Genomic DNA, 16571 nt, shown 5'->3' with positions numbered 1-16571 from the left:
TGTTTCCTCCTTCTTATGTAAATCTCATTTGTTTAAAATACCTCAGAAGAACAGGCGAATCTCAACATAACACCAACTGTGACGATAATATATATACGATATTTGACGATATTTGCATATACCAGCCCATGTTCAAGGCATTACACAAGCCAGAATTAATGTCTGGATCTGTGCACAGCCGAATCATCAGACGTTGTGCAGGTAAGCAAGCAAGGACAATAGCGAAAAATGGCAGATGGGGCAATAATAACTGACAGGATCCATGATATCGTGATTTTTTTTTTAGTGATATTTGTAAATTGTCTTTCTAAATGTTTTGTTAGCATGTTGCTAATGTACTGTTAAATGTGGTTAAAGTTTCTTACTGTATTCATGGAGACAAGAGCAGTCTTTATTTTCATTTTTTAAACACTTGCAGTCTGTATAATTCATAAACACAGCTTCATTCTTTATAAACAGCTTCATTCTTCATTCTCCAACAGTGTAGAATTAGCCCGTTAGCTACTGAGCATAGCCTCAAACTCATTCAGAACCAAATGTAAACATCCAAATAAATACTGTACTTACATAATCGGTTATGCTGCATGACAAACACTTTGTAAAGATCCATTTTGAGGGTTATATTAGCTGTGTGAACTTTGTTTATGCAATGTATTATAGAGTCACAAGCTCGGGGGCCGGGAGCGTGAGGATTTAAAGGGGAAGCAACCTGAATCTGCGCATTTATAATGATACCCCAAAATAGGCAGTTAAAAAAAATGGATAAAAAAAAATATATGGGTTATTTTGAGCTGAAACTTCATAGACACATTCAGGGAACACCTTAGACTTATATTACATCTTGTGAAAAAGCATTCTAGGGCACCTTAACTTTTTTTTCAGTTAATTTATTTGCCACAATATGCATCATATTGTGTTTATTATTTGATGTTTATGGAAGCAGGCTTATGCTTGCTTATTCTGTAGTTGGAACTGTGGTGTAGTGTTGACCAAGTAATGACACATAAACTTTAAATGCTTCTTATAAAAATCACAGTTCCAAATCCTGAATACTTATACTGATTTTGTGCTTATGTAGAGGACTGTTGTTATTTAATGTGGTCACATATAATTGTTTTACCCCACCACAAATAATGATAATCTACATAAAAAACTATATGGCATGTAAACTGTGGACAACCCTTTCTAAATATAACAGAATTCTAGAAAATGCTGTGTATCAACTTTGCTGCTGCAGTTTTTGCAGTTGTTTACTGACTGGTCTTTCAAACTTTTAAAATTAAATGTTCAAAAAGACAAAAGCAACAGAGATCAGCCACTGAAATTGAGAAAAACGGCCTGCAGACTGCAATTGCTTTTCCAATAAATCCTGAAAGTATTTAATGGGGTTCAGGTTCAGGTCTACTTTTCTTTTTTCTTCTTTTTTTTTTGCTGGCCAAAAAAGTTGAAAATTTGTAAGTACTGTGCAGGTTGGCATTTTCATATGAATTTGTGTAATCTGACAAAAACGTACAATTTGTTGGTAAAACATCAACATGAAGAGCCACTCCTAAATCAAACCCTCAGGGGACCATGAGCACTATTTTCTCATTACAAAATGTCATGAAAATGTGTTGTCCACACCAGATTTAAAAATCTGGTGAATTTGAATTTGTGGGTGTTTTCAAACTGGTGGGTGTTTATAAATCACGCAATAATAAATAACTACATGCTCCTCGTTCGCATTACTTTATTCTTGCAATCAATGATTTAAATATAGCAAGTCCATCTTGAATCCTCACTGAACGTTATTTGATCAAAATATATGTGGTGTATGTGTGGACTCATTTAACATTTAAATTTTGATGAAACACATGGACAGGACAATTTCAAATGAACTGAATTTTGCAGCTCCTTTGCGGCACAAAACTTTATCTGAAGCATTTATCTTAAGGCCCTCTTCATATGTATTATTTATTTCTACTGTATGCAACACCTTTTATCGATATGCTTGTAGTTTAACACATACAAGGATTTATTTTATTATTCATACCAGACACATGACAGCAAAAACAAAAACAAATATAGCTGCGAGCAGCGATGGCGGGCCCAAGCCCGGTCGCAACGCCACCCCGGTGGCTTCAGGGCAGCTGTGCACAGCGGGCAATAGGCACTTAAAACGGTTAAACATCAAAGGACTTTGTCAAATTCACTCCACATTTACTGCACTACAAGGTGCCGCTATAGAGCCCCTCCTCCCTGCCCATTTTCAAAGGATTACATGTGCCAAGTTTTAACATTATTCTGATGAATTTTGAAGCAAATCAGGTAAAAATAAGAGGGTGATCTCAATGTATGCTGAAAGTGACACATTTTCTGCTTCCAGTTGGTGGCGCTATGACTTTGAATCACAATAGTCAAATCCATGTGATCAGCCTTGTACAACGAAGACTAAGCCAAAGTTTCATCAAAATCAATTAATGTATGCAGAAGTTATAACACTTTGTTTCCCTTTTCTTGCCATAAATTCGTTGCCTCGCCACGGCCAAACCGTTTGAGGTATCCAAAATCCGTTTGCAATTAAACAACTTCAATGTGTTAGCAACAAGTTAAAAAAAGCTTGGTGTAAATTGGATAAACCCTGTAGGAGTAGTAGTATAAAATTCATAGCCTGTTTTTTCAAAAAATTAACATTCAAACAAAAATAGCCGACTTCCTGTTGGTCGGAGCTAATGAATGTAAATTAGAAAATTGTCCGGCTTGATGAGAACAATATGTGTACCGAGTTTGGTGACTGTAGGAAAAACTAACCCCCCCACTTTTGTCAAAAGGTGGCGCTACTGAGCCCCTCCACCACGCCCATTTCTATGGCTTTGTCCATGTCTACTGGTTGACAATATTGATGTGTGTGTTGAGTTTCATGCAATTTGAAGCATGTTAAGAGCCTCAAAAACACTCAAGAATATTATTACAGTTTGACCTGTTGCCATGGCAACAATATTTCAAATATCAAAAATCCTGTCATAGGTCTACATCTGCTGTGTATTGACATTACGCTGATGAAGTTTGAAGCAAATCAGGTAAAAATAAGAGGGTGATCTCAAAGCATTTCAAAAAGTGATACACTTCCTGCTGCCAGTTGGTGGCGCTATAACTTTGACACACAATAGTCACATCCATGTGATCAGACTACTACAACCAACACACTCGTGAAGTTTCATAAAGATCAATATATGTATGCAGACGTTATAACACATTTCCTGTTTCCTTTTTCTCGCCATAAATTCGTTGCCTCACCACGGCCAAACCGTTCGAGATATCAAAAATCCCCTGGCAATTTTTAATCATCAATGTCTTGACTTCATGCTGACCGAGTTTGGTGGCGATCGGATTAATCGTCTAGGAGGAGTATATCAAATTCCAGAGCATGCGTTTTTCAAACAACCCTTAATAGCTGACTTCCTGTTGGCGTGGCGTTTAACTTAGAGCACGAAAGTTGTTCAGCCCGATAAGGTCTATATGTGTACCGAGTTTCATACTAATACGTGCAAGCGTGTTTAATATATGGACCAAATTTTCAGACTTTTTTCAAGGGGGCGCTGTCGAGCCCCCCTGCCACGCCCGGATACCAGCCTCTGGGGCGTCCTAATGGCCGCGGATTCCAATGTGTGTGCAAATTTTCAAGAGTTTTTGAGCATGTTAAGGCCCCCAAAAAGCCCCGGAAGACGGAAAAAAATAAATAAATAAATAAATAAATAAAAAAAAATAAAAAAATAATAAATATAGCTGCGAGCAGCGATGGCGGGCCCAAGCCCGGTGGCACCGCCACCCCGGTGGCTTCAGGGCAACTGTGCACAGCGGGCAATAGGCACTTAAAACGGTTAAACATCAAAGGACTATGTCAAATTCACTCCACATTTACTGCACTACAAGGTGCCGCTATAGAGTCCCTCCTCCCTGCCCATTTTCAAAGGATTACATGTGCCAAGTTTTAACATTATTCTGATGAATTTTGAAGCAAATCAGGTAAAAATAAGAGGGTGATCTCAATGTATGCTGAAAGTGACACATTTTCTGCTTCCAGTTGGTGGCGCTATGACTTTGAATCACAATAGTCAAATCCATGTGATCAGCCTTGTACAACGAAGACTAAGCCAAAGTTTCATCAAAATCAATTACTGTATGCAGAAGTTATAACACTTTGTTTCCCTTTTCTTGCCATAAATTCGTTGCCTCGCCACGGCCAAACCGTTTGAGATATCCAAAATCTGTTTGCAATTAAACAACTTCAATGTATTAGCAACAAGTTAAAAAAAGCTTGGTGTAAATTGGATAAACCCTGTAGGAGTAGTAGTATAAAATTCATAGCCTGTTTTTTCAAAAAATTAACATTCAAACCAAAATAGCTGACTTCCTGTTGGTTGGAGCTAATGAATGTAAATTAGAAAATTGTCCAGCTTGATGAGAACAATATGTGTACCGAGTTTGGTGACTGTAGGAAAAACTAACCCCCCCACTTTTGACAAAAGGTGGCGCTACTGAGCCCCTTCACCACGCCCATTTCTATGGCTTTGTCCATGTCTACTGGTTGACAATATTGATGTGTGTGTCGAGTTTCATGCAATTTGAAGCATGTTAAGAGCCTCAAAAACACTCAAGAATATTATTACAGTTTGACCTGTTGCCATGGCAACAATATTTCAAATATCAAAAATCCTGTCATAGGTCTACATCTGCTGTGTATTGACATTACACTGATGAAGTTTGAAGCAAATCAGGTAAAAATAAGAGGGTGATCTCAAAGCATTTCAAAAAGTGATACACTTCCTGCTGCCAGTTGGTGGTGCTATAACTTTGACTCACAATAGTCACATCCATGTGATCAGACTACTACAACTAACACACTAGTGAAGTTTCATAAAGATCAATATATGTATGCAGACGTTATAACACATTTCCTGTTTCCTTTTTCTCGCCATAAATTTGTTGCCTCGCCACGGCCAAACCGTTTGAGGTATCCAAAATCCGTTTGCAATTAAACAACTTCAATGTGTTAGCAACAAGTTAAAAAAAGCTTGGTGTAAATTGGATAAACCCTGTAGGAGTAGTAGTATAAAATTCATAGCCTGTTTTTTCAAAAAATTAACATTCAAACAAAAATAGCCGACTTCCTGTTGGTCGGAGCTAATGAATGTAAATTAGAAAATTGTCCGGCTTGATGAGAACAATATGTGTACCGAGTTTGGTGACTGTAGGAAAAACTAACCCCCACTTTTGTCAAAAGGTGGCGCTACTGAGCCCCTCCACCACGCCCATTTCTATGGCTTTGTCCATGTCTACTGGTTGACAATATTGATGTGTGTGTCGAGTTTCATGCAATTTGAAGCATGTTAAGAGCCTCAAAAACACTCAAGAAAATTATTACAGTTTGACCTGTTGCCATGGCAACAATATTTCAAATATCAAAAATCCTGTCATAGGTCTACATCTGCTGTGTATTGACATTACACTGATGAAGTTTGAAGCAAATCAGGTAAAAATAAGAGGGTGATCTCAAAGCATTTCAAAAAGTGATACACTTCCTGCTGCCAGTTGGTGGCGCTATAACTTTGACTCACAATAGTCACATCCATGTGATCAGACTACTACAACCAACACACTCGTGAAGTTTCATAAAGATCAATATATGTATGCAGACGTTATAACACATTTCCTGTTTCCTTTTTCTCGCCATAAATTCGTTGCCTCGCCACGGCCAAACCGTTCGAGATATCAAAAATCCCCTGGCAATTTTTAATCATCAGTGTCTTGACTTCATGCTGACCGAGTTTGGTGGCGATCGGATTAATCGTCTAGGAGGAGTATATCAAATTCCAGAGCATGCGTTTTTCAAACAACCCTTAATAGCTGACTTCCTGTTGGCGTGGCGTTTAACTTAGAGTACGAAAGTTGTTCGGCCCGATGAGGTCTATATGTGTACCGAGTTTCATACTAATACGTGCAAGCGTGTTTAATATATGGACCAAATTTTCAGACTTTTTTCAAGGGGGCGCTGTCGAGCCCCCCTGCCACGCCCGGATACCAGCCTCTGGGGCGTCCTAATGGCCGCGGATTCCAATGTGTGTGCCAATTTTCAAGAGTTTTTGAGCATGTTAAGGCCCCCAAAAAGCCCCGGAAGATGGAAAAAAAAAATAAAAAAAAATAATAAATATAGCTGCGAGCAGCGATGGCGGGCCCAAGCCCGGTGGCACCGCCACCCCAGTGGCTTCAGGGCAACTGTGCACAGCGGGCAATAGGCACTTAAAACGGTTAAACATCAAAGGACTATGTCAAATTCACTCCACATTTACTGCACTACAAGGTGCCGTTATAGAGCCCCTCCTCCCTGCCCATTTTCAAAGGATTACATGTGTCAAGTTTTAACATTATTCTGATGAATTTTGAAGCAAATCAGGTAAAAATAAGAGGGTGATCTCAATGTATGCTGAAAGTGACACATTTTCTGCTTCCAGTTGGTGGCGCTATGACTTTGAATCACAATAGTCAAATCCATGTGATCAGCCTTGTACAGCGAAGACTAAGCCAAAGTTTCATCAAAATCAATTAATGTATGCAGAAGTTATAACACTTTGTTTCCCTTTTCTTGCCATAAATTCGTTGCCTCGCCACGGCCAAACCGTTTGAGATATCCAAAATCCGTTTGCAATTAAACAACTTCAATGTGTTAGCAACAAGTTAAAAAAAGCTTGGTGTAAATTGGATAAACCCTGTAGGAGTAGTAGTATAAAATTCATAGCCTGTTTTTTCAAAAAATTAACATTCAAACCAAAATAGCTGACTTCCTGTTGGTCGGAGCTAGTGAATGTAAATTAGAAAATTGTCCGGCTTGATGAGAATAATATGTGTACCGAGTTTGGTGACTGTAGGAAAAACTAACCCCCCCACTTTTGTCAAAAGGTGGCGCTACTGAGCCCCTCCACCACGCCCATTTCTATGGCTTTGTCCATGTCTACTGGTTGACAATATTGATGTGTGTGTCGAGTTTCATGCAATTTGAAGCATGTTAAGAGCCTCAAAAACAATCAAGAATATTATTACAGTTTGACCTGTTGCCATGGCAACAATATTTCAAATATCAAAAATCCTGTCATAGGTCTACATCTGCTGTGTATTGACATTACACTGATGAAGTTTGAAGCAAATCAGGTAAAAATAAGAGGGTGATCTCAAAGCATTTTAAAAGTGATACACTTCTTGCTGCCATTTGGTGGCGCTATAACTTTGACTCACAATAGTTACATCCATGTGATCAGACTACTACAACCAACACACTCCTGAAGTTTCATAAACATCAATCAATGTATGCAGAAGTTATAACACATTTCCTGTTTCCCTTTTCTCGCCATAAATTCGTTGCCTCGCCACGGCCAAACCGTTTGAGATATCCACCGCAATTAAACAACTTCAATGTGTTCGCAACAAGTTAAAAAAAGCTTGGTGTAAATTGGATAAACCCTGTAGGAGTAGTAGTATAAAATTCATAGCCTGTTTTTTCAAAAAATTAACATTCAAGTTTGGTGGCGATCTGATTAATCGTCTAGGAGGAGTATATCAAATTCCAGAGCATGCGTTTTTCAAACAACCCTTAATAGCTGACTTCCTGTTGGCGTGGCGATTAACTTAGAGCGCGAAAGTTGTTCGGCCCGATGAGGTCTATATGTGTACCGAGTTTCATACTAATACGTGCAAGCATGTTTAATATATGGACCAAATTTTCAGACTTTTTTCAAGGGGGCGCTGTCGAGCCCCCCTGCCACGCCCGGGTACCAGCCTCTCCGGCGTCCTAATGGCCGCGGATTCCAATGTGTGTGCCAATTTTCAAGAGTTTTTGAGCATGTTAAGGCCCCCAAAAAGCCCCGGAAGACGGAAAAAAAAAAAAAAAAAAATTAATAACGAGCAGCGATGGCGGGCCCAAGCCCGGTGGCACCGCCACCCCGGTGGCTTCAGGGCAACTGTGCACAGCGGGCAATAGGCACTTAAAACGGTTAAACATCAAAGGACTATGTCAAATTCACTCCACATTTACTGCACTACAAGGTGCCGCTATAGAGCACCTCCTCCCTGCCCATTTTCAAAGGTTTACATGTGCCAAGTTTTAACATTATTCTGATGAATTTTGAAGCAAATCAGGTAAAAATAAGAGGGTGATCTCAATGTATGCTGAAAGTGACACATTTTCTGCTTCCAGTTGGTGGCGCTATGACTTTGAATCACAATAGTCAAATCCATGTGATCAGCCTTGTACAACAAAGACTAAGCCAAAGTTTCATCAAAATCAATTAATGTATGCAGAAGTTATAACACTTTGTTTCCCTTTTCTTGCCATAAATTCGTTGCCTCGCCACGGCCAAACCGTTTGAGATATCCAAAATCCGTTTGCAATTAAACAACTTCAATGTGTTAGCAACAAGTTAAAAAAAGCTTGGTGTAAATTGGATAAACCCTGTAGGAGTAGTAGTATAAAATTCATAGCCTGTTTTTTCGAAAAATTAACATTCAAACCAAAATAGCTGACTTCCTGTTGGTCGGAGCTAATGAATGTAAATTAGAAAATTGTCCGGCTTGATGAGAATAATATGTGTACCGAGTTTGGTGACTGTAGGAAAAACTAACCCCCACTTTTGTCAAAAGGTGGCGCTACTGAGCCCCTCCACCACGCCCATTTCTATGGCTTTGTCCATGTCTACTGGTTGACAATATTGATGTGTGTGTCGAGTTTCATGCAATTTGAAGCATGTTAAGAGCCTCAAAAACACTCAAGAATATTATTACAGTTTGACCTGTTGCCATGGCAACAATATTTCAAATATCAAAAATCCTGTCATAGGTCTACATCTGCTGTGTATTGACATTACACTGATGAAGTTTGAAGCAAATCAGGTAAAAATAAGAGGGTGATCTCAAAGCATTTTAAAAGTGATACACTTCTTGCTGCCATTTGGTGGCGCTATAACTTTGACTCACAATAGTTACATCCATGTGATCAGACTACTACAACCAACACACTCCTGAAGTTTCATAAACATCAATCAATGTATGCAGAAGTTATAACACATTTCCTGTTTCCCTTTTCTCGCCATAAATTCGTTGCCTCGCCACGGCCAAACCGTTTGAGATATCCAAAATCCGTTTGCAATTAAACAACTTCAATGTGTTCGCAACAAGTTAAAAAAAGCTTGGTGTAAATTGGATAAACCCTGTAGGAGTAGTAGTATAAAATTCATAGCCTGTTTTTTCAAAAAATTAACATTCAAACCAAAATAGCTGACTTCCTGTTGGTCGGAGCTAATGAATGTAAATTAGAAAATTGTCCGGCTTGATGAGAATAATATGTGTACCGAGTTTGGTGACTGTAGGAAAAACTAACCCCCACTTTTGTCAAAAGGTGGCGCTACTGAGCCCCTCCACCACGCCCATTTCTATGGCTTTGTCCATGTCTACTGGTTGACAATATTGATGTGTGTGTCGAGTTTCATGCAATTTGAAGCATGTTAAGAGCCTCAAAAACACTCAAGAATATTATTACAGTTTGACCTGTTGCCATGGCAACAATATTTCAAATATCAAAAATCCTGTCATAGGTCTACATCTGCTGTGTATTGACATTACACTGATGAAGTTTGAAGCAAATCAGGTAAAAATAAGAGGGTGATCTCAAAACATTTCAAAAAGTGATACACTTCCTGCTGCCAGTTGGTGGCGCTATAACTTTGACTCACAATAGTCACATCCATGTGATCAGACTCCTATAACGAACGCACTCGTGAAGTTTCATAAAGATCAATATATGTATTAAGACGTTATAACACATTTCCTGTTTCCTTTTTCTCGCCATAAATTTGTTGCCTCGCCACGGCCAAACCGTTCGAGATATCAAAAATCCCCTGGCAATTTTTAATCATCAGTGTCTTGACTTCATGCTGACCGAGTTTGGTGGCGATCGGATTAATCGTCTAGGAGGAGTATATCAAATTCCAGAGCATGCGTTTTTCAAACAACCCTTAATAGCTGACTTCCTGTTGGCGTGGCGATTAACTTAGAGCGCGAAAGTTGTTCGGCCCGATGAGGTCTATATGTGTACCGAGTTTCATACTAATACGTGCAAGCATGTTTAATATATGGACCAAATTTTCAGACTTTTTTCAAGGGGGCGCTGTCGAGCCCCCCTGCCACGCCCGGGTACCAGCCTCTCCGGCGTCCTAATGGCCGCGGATTCCAATGTGTGTGCCAATTTTCAAGAGTTTTTGAGCATGTTAAGGCCCCCAAAAAGCCCCGGAAGACGGAAAAAAAAAAAAAAAAAAAAAAAATAATAATAATAATAATAATAATAATCCTTAGAAGAACAAGAGGGCCCTGCGCGAATTTTCGCTTGGGCCCTAAAAATATAGCTGCGAGCAGCGATGGCGGGCCCAAGCCCGGTGGCACCGCCACCCCGGTGGCTTCAGGGCAACTGTGCACAGCGGGCAATAGGCACTTAAAACGGTTAAACATCAAAGGGCTATGTCAAATTCACTCCACATTTACTGCACTACAAGGTGCCGTTATAGAGCCCCTCCTCCCTGCCCATTTTCAAAGGATTACATGTGCCAAGTTTTAACATTATTCTGATGAATTTTGAAGCAAATCAGGTAAAAATAAGAGGGTGATCTCAATGTATGCTGAAAGTGACACATTTTCTGCTTCCAGTTGGTGGCGCTATGACTTTGAATCACAATAGTCAAATCCATGTGATCAGCCTTGTACAACGAAGACTAAGCCAAAGTTTCATCAAAATCAATTAATGTATGCAAAAGTTATAACACTTTGTTTCCCTTTTCTTGCCATAAATTCGTTGCCTCGCCACGACCAAACCGTTTGAGATATCCAAAATCCGTTTGCAATTAAACAACTTCAATGTGTTAGCAACAAGTTAAAAAAAGCTTGGTGTAAATTGGATAAACCCTGTAGGAGTAGTAGTATAAAATTCATAGCCTGTTTTTTCAAAAAATTAACATTCAAACCAAAATAGCTGACTTCCTGTTGGTCGGAGCTAATGAATGTAAATTAGAAAATTGTCCGGCTTGATGAGAATAATATGTGTACCGAGTTTGGTGACTGTAGGAAAAACTAACCCCCCACTTTTGTCAAAAGGTGGCGCTACTGAGCCCCTCCACCACGCCCATTTCTATGGCTTTGTCCATGTCTACTGGTTGACAATATTGATGTGTGTGTCGAGTTTCATGCAATTTGAAGCATGTTAAGAGCCTCAAAAACACTCAAGAATATTATTACAGTTTGACCTGTTGCCATGGCTACAATATTTCAAATATCAAAAATCCTGTCATAGGTCTACATCTGCTGTGTATTGACATTACACTGATGAAGTTTGAAGCAAATCAGGTAAAAATAAGAGGGTGATCTCAAAACATTTCAAAAAGTGATACACTTCCTGCTGCCAGTTGGTGGCGCTATAACTTTGACTCACAATAGTCACATCCATGTGATCAGACTCCTATAACGAACACACTCGTGAAGTTTCATAAAGATCAATATATGTATTAAGACGTTATAACACATTTCCTGTTTCCTTTTTCTCGCCATAAATTCGTTGCCTCGCCACGGCCAAACCGTTCGAGATATCAAAAATCCCCTGGCAATTTTTAATCATCAGTGTCTTGACTTCATGCTGACCGAGTTTGGTGGCGATCGGATTAATCGTCTAGGAGGAGTATATCAAATTCCAGAGCATGCGTTTTTCAAACAACCCTTAATAGCTGACTTCCTGTTGGCGTGGCGATTAACTTAGAGCGCGAAAGTTGTTCGGCCCGATGAGGTCTATATGTGTACCGAGTTTCATACTAATACGTGCAAGCATGTTTAATATATGGACCAAATTTTCAGATTTTTTTCAAGGGGGCGCTGTCGAGCCCCCCTGCCACGCCCGGGTACCAGCCTCTCCGGCGTCCTAATGGCCGCGGATTCCAATGTGTGTGCCAATTTTCAAGAGTTTTTGAGCATGTTAAGGCCCCCAAAAAGCCCCGGAAGACGGAAAAAAAAAAATAAAAAAAAAATAATAATAATCCTTAGAAGAACAAGAGGGCCCTGCGCGAATTTTCGCTTGGGCCCTAATAATAAATATAGCTGCGAGCAGCAATGGCGGGCCCAAGCCCGGTGGCACCGCCACCCCGGTGGCTTCAGGGCAACTGTGCACAGCGGGCAATAGGCACTTAAAACGGTTAAACATCAAAGGACTATGTCAAATTCACTCCACATTTACTGCACTACAAGGTGCCGTTATAGAGCCCCTCCTCCCTGCCCATTTTCAAAGGATTACATGTGCCAAGTTTTAACATTATTCTGATGAATTTTGAAGCAAATCAGGTAAAAATAAGAGGGTGATCTCAATGTATGCTGAAAGTGACACATTTTCTGCTTCCAGTTGGTGGCGCTATGACTTTGAATCACAATAGTCAAATCCATGTGATCAGCCTTGTACAACGAAGACTAAGCCAAAGTTTCATCAAAATCAATTAATGTATGCAGAAGTTATAACACTTTGTTTCCCTTTTCTTGCCATAAATTCGTTGCCTCGCCACGGCCAAACCGTTTGAGATATCCAAAATCCGTTTGCAATTAAACAACTTCAATGTGTTAGCAACAAGTTAAAAAAGCTTGGTGTAAATTGGATAAACCCTGTAGGAGTAGTAGTATAAAATTCATAGCCTGTTTTTTCAAAAAATTAACATTCAAACCAAAATAGCTGACTTCCTGTTGGTCGGAGCTAATGAATGTAAATTAGAAAATTGTCCGGCTTGATGAGAATAATATGTGTACCGAGTTTGGTGACTGTAGGAAAAACTAACCCCCACTTTTGTCAAAAGGTGGCGCTACTGAGCCCCTCCACCACGCCCATTTCTATGGCTTTGTCCATGTGTACTGGTTGACAATATTGATGTGTGTGTCGAGTTTCATGCAATTTGAAGCATGTTAAGAGCCTCAAAAACACTCAAGAATATTATTACAGTTTGACCTGTTGCCATGGCAACAATATTTCAAATATCAAAAATCCTGTCATAGGTCTACATCTGCTGTGTATTGACATTACACTGATGAAGTTTGAAGCAAATCAGGTAAAAATAAGAGGGTGATCTCAAAACATTTCAAAAAGTGATACACTTCCTGCTGCCAGTTGGTGGCGCTATAACTTTGACTCACAATAGTCACATCCATGTGATCAGACTCCTATAACGAACACACTCGTGAAGTTTCATAAAGATCAATATATGTATTAAGACGTTATAACACATTTCCTGTTTCCTTTTTCTCGCCATAAATTCGTTGCCTCGCCACGGCCAAACCGTTCGAGATATCAAAAATCCCCTGGCAATTTTTAATCATCAGTGTCTTGACTTCATGCTGACCGAGTTTGGTGGCGATCGGATTAATCGTCTAGGAGGAGTATATCAAATTCCAGAGCATGCGTTTTTCAAACAACCCTTAATAGCTGACTTCCTGTTGGCGTGGCGATTAACTTAGAGCGCGAAAGTTGTTCGGCCCGATGAGGTCTATATGTGTACCGAGTTTCATACTAATACGTGCAAGCATGTTTAATATATGGACCAAATTTTCAGACTTTTTTCAAGGGGGCGCTGTCGAGCCCCCCTGCCACGCCCGGGTACCAGCCTCTCCGGCGTCCTAATGGCCGCGGATTCCAATGTGTGTGCCAATTTTCAAGAGTTTTTGAGCATGTTAAGGCCCCCAAAAAGCCCCAGAAGACGGAAAAAAAAAAAAAAAAAAAAATAATAATAATAATAATAAATATAGCTGCGAGCAGCGATGGCGGGCCCAAGCCCGGTGGCACCGCCACCCCGGTGGCTTCAGGGCAACTGTGCACAGCGGGCAATAGGCACTTAAAACGGTTAAACATCAAAGGACTATGTCAAATTCACTCCACATTTACTGCACTACAAGGTGCCGCTATAGAGCCCCTCCTCCCTGCCCATTTTCAAAGGATTACATGTGCCAAGTTTTAACATTATTCTGATGAATTTTGAAGCAAATCAGGTAAAAATAAGAGGGTGATCTCAATGTATGCTGAAAGTGACACATTTTCTGCTTCCAGTTGGTGGCGCTATGACTTTGAATCACAATACTCAAATCCATGTGATCAGCCTTGTACAACGAAGACTAAGCCAAAGTTTCATCAAAATCAATTAATGTATGCAGAAGTTATAACACTTTGTTTCCCTTTTCTTGCCATAAATTCGTTGCCTCGCCACGGCCAAACCGTTTGAGATATCCAAAATCCGTTTGCAATTAAACAACTTCAATGTGTTAGCAACAAGTTAAAAAAGCTTGGTGTAAATTGGATAAACCCTGTAGGAGTAGTAGTATAAAATTCATAGCCTGTTTTTTCAAAAAATTAACATTCAAACCAAAATAGCTGACTTCCTGTTGGTCGGAGCTAATGAATGTAAATTAGAAAATTGTCCGGCTTGATGAGAATAATATGTGTACCGAGTTTGGTGACTGTAGGAAAAACTAACCCCCCCACTTTTGTCAAAAGGTGGCGCTACTGAGCCCCTCCACCACGCCCATTTCTATGGCTTTGTCCATGTCTACTGGTTGACAATATTGATGTGTGTGTCGAGTTTCATGCAATTTGAAGCATGTTAAGAGCCTCAAAAACACTCAAGAATATTATTACAGTTTGACCTGTTGCCATGGCAACAATATTTCAAATATCAAAAATCCTGTCATAGGTCTACATCTGCTGTGTATTGACATTACACTGATGAAGTTTGAAGCAAATCAGGTAAAAATAAGAGGGTGATCTCAAAGCATTTTAAAAGTGATACACTTCTTGCTGCCATTTGGTGGCGCTATAACTTTGACTCACAATAGTTACATCCATGTGATCAGACTACTACAACCAACACACTCCTGAAGTTTCATAAACATCAATCAATGTATGCAGAAGTTATAACACATTTCCTGTTTCCCTTTTCTCGCCATAAATTCGTTGCCTCGCCACGGCCAAACCGTTTGAGATATCCAAAATCCGTTTGCAATTAAACAACTTCAATGTGTTCGCAACAAGTTAAAAAAAGCTTGGTGTAAATTGGATAAAGCCTGTAGGAGTAGTAGTATAAAATTCATAGCCTGTTTTTTCAAAAAATTAACATTCAAACCAAAATAGCTGACTTCCTGTTGGTCGGAGCTAATGAATGTAAATTAGAAAATTGTCCGGCTTGATGAGAATAATATGTGTACCGAGTTTGGTGACTGTAGGAAAAACTAACCCCCACTTTTGTCAAAAGGTGGCGCTACTGAGCCCCTCCACCACGCCCATTTCTATGGCTTTGTCCATGTCTACTGGTTGACAATATTGATGTGTGTGTCGAGTTTCATGCAATTTGAAGCATGTTAAGAGCCTCAAAAACACTCAAGAATATTATTACAGTTTGACCTGTTGCCATGGCAACAATATTTCAAATATCAAAAATCCTGTCATAGGTCTACATCTGCTGTGTATTGACATTACACTGATGAAGTTTGAAGCAAATCAGGTAAAAATAAGAGGGTGATCTCAAAACATTTCAAAAAGTGATACACTTCCTGCTGCCAGTTGGTGGCGCTATAACTTTGACTCACAATAGTCACATCCATGTGATCAGACTCCTATAACGAACACACTCGTGAAGTTTCATAAAGATCAATATATGTATTAAGACGTTATAACACATTTCCTGTTTCCTTTTTCTCGCCATAAATTCGTTGCCTCGCCACGGCCAAACCGTTCGAGATATCAAAAATCCCCTGGCAATTTTTAATCATCAGTGTCTTGACTTCATGCTGACCGAGTTTGGTGGCGATCGGATTAATCGTCTAGGAGGAGTATATCAAATTCCAGAGCATGCGTTTTTCAAACAACCCTTAATAGCTGACTTCCTGTTGGCGTGGCGATTAACTTAGAGCGCGAAAGTTGTTCGGCCCGATGAGGTCTATATGTGTACCGAGTTTCATACTAATACGTGCAAGCATGTTTAATATATGGACCAAATTTTCAGACTTTTTTCAAGGGGGCGCTGTCGAGCCCCCCTGCCACGCCCGGGTACCAGCCTCTCCGGCGTCCTAATGGCCGCGGATTCCAATGTGTGTGCCAATTTTCAAGAGTTTTTGAGCATGTTAAGGCCCCCAAAAAGCCCCGGAAGACGGAAAAAAAAAAAAAAAAAAAAAATAATAATAAATATAGCTGCGAGCAGCGATGGCGGGCCCAAGCCTGGTGGCACCGCCACCCCGGTGGCTTCAGGGCAACTGTGCACAGCGGGCAATAGGCACTTAAAACGGTTAAACATCAAAGGACTATGTCAAATTCACTCCACATTTACTGCACTACAAGGTGCCGTTATAGAGCCCCTCCTCCCTGCCCATTTTCAAAGGATTACATGTGCCAAGTTTTAACATTATTCTGATGAATTTTGAAGCAAATCAGGTAAAAATAAGAGGGTGATCTCAATGTATGCTGAAAGTGACACATTTTCTGCTTCCAG

The sequence above is a fragment of the Chanodichthys erythropterus genome, chromosome 9 (genome assembly GCF_024489055.1).
Source record: "Chanodichthys erythropterus isolate Z2021 chromosome 9, ASM2448905v1, whole genome shotgun sequence".
NCBI classification, from domain to species: domain Eukaryota; kingdom Metazoa; phylum Chordata; class Actinopteri; order Cypriniformes; family Xenocyprididae; genus Chanodichthys; species Chanodichthys erythropterus.
Note: the sequence above shows the minus strand (reverse complement) of the source record.